Source organism: Sinocyclocheilus grahami, unplaced genomic scaffold (genome assembly GCF_001515645.1).
Source record: "Sinocyclocheilus grahami isolate Dianchi unplaced genomic scaffold, SAMN03320097.WGS_v1.1 scaffold41560.1, whole genome shotgun sequence".
NCBI lineage: Eukaryota > Metazoa > Chordata > Actinopteri > Cypriniformes > Cyprinidae > Sinocyclocheilus > Sinocyclocheilus grahami.
In genome coordinates this window covers 1-1,199 of record NW_015524013.1, presented here as the reverse complement: position 1 = coordinate 1,199, position 1,199 = coordinate 1, and the positions used below count along the sequence as shown (strand labels likewise).

At 43.0% G+C, this 1,199-nt stretch overlaps 1 pseudogene; it reads right to left on the bottom strand.

The window, feature by feature from the left end:
* Window positions 1-31: 31 nt before the first annotated feature.
* On the bottom strand, window positions 32-1,093 carry LOC107580723 (retinol dehydrogenase 11 pseudogene; annotated as a pseudogene).
* Between the last annotated feature and the right edge of the window lie 106 nt (window positions 1,094-1,199).

Sequence of the window (1,199 nt, the reverse complement as noted above, 5' to 3'; positions counted from 1 at the left end):
ACACCGGCCCTCCAGGACCGAGTTTGGGCACCCCTGGTCTAGAGGGTCCCCGGACCCCAGTGTGAAAACCCCTGGTTTAGACCACCAGTTGCCACCCTGATATCCATCCTCACCTGCGTTATTGATCAGAATATCCAGCCGTTTCTCCTTTTGTAAGAAGGTTTTGCTAAACTCTCGTATAGACCTCATGTTGGCCAGATCAACCTCCATATACAGCACATTCATATTGTGGCTCCTGGCTTTGATCTCTCGAACAGCCTTCCTGGCTTTCTCCTCATCCCTGCAGGCGATGATCACACGAGCTCCTCGCAAAGCCAGCAACACAGCCGTCTCCTTCCCAATACCACTATTCCCACCTGAAACATACAGCCGCCATGCCACATGAGATGTACAAGAATAAAAGAGGGTCTTAAAAGCAGGGGAGCTTTACACTTCTCAAACATCTCATTCACAATAGCAATGACCTTCCTATAAAGGATACTCCAGAACAACAGAGTAACACATGATCCTCATCATTCAACAAATGTAATTTGGCTTTAGATGATGGTTTGGCTTTTAATATGTAAAGGAATATGTAAAAAGACAAATGAAAAGGCATACAGTCCATTTGAATGATTTGTATGACCTGTAGTAGCATTCAGCAGCTGTCAATCATGTTACTCTAAGAGATGCTACTCTTAATATTCGGAGATATGAAGCATAAAATACTCACCAGTTATAAGAACCGTTTTTCCATCTAACCTCTTCACGTCCATGCAATACCTTCTCCGTTTCAGCCATTTCAATACCAAAAAGCACAACAGTGCGGATAATATAGTGTATAACAGATACATGCTCTGTTAGCAAAGCCAGCATAAAACAAACTGACCTCTTTAAACTATTGCTAATGCAACATTCAATTAAATTATTGCCACTTTTTAGCTCACAGCTTTAGCCCATTCAGAGGGGGAACATGGTAATTAATTATTCATTTGGATTCAATGATTTTTGATTTTATAAAAGTACTGTAGCGTCGGAGACTGTATTTACAGCCTGATACTGTAGCCATTAGCCACGTACGTTAGATTATCATACAGCCGTGCCGGTAGGGGCGCTGGCGTGCGCTAATCGTGTATGTGACATTGTCTCGCTGTAGAATGAGAAGCATTGACTTTACACATAAGCTGTGTCTCATTTAGAAGGCTGCGCCCTCCGGAGGT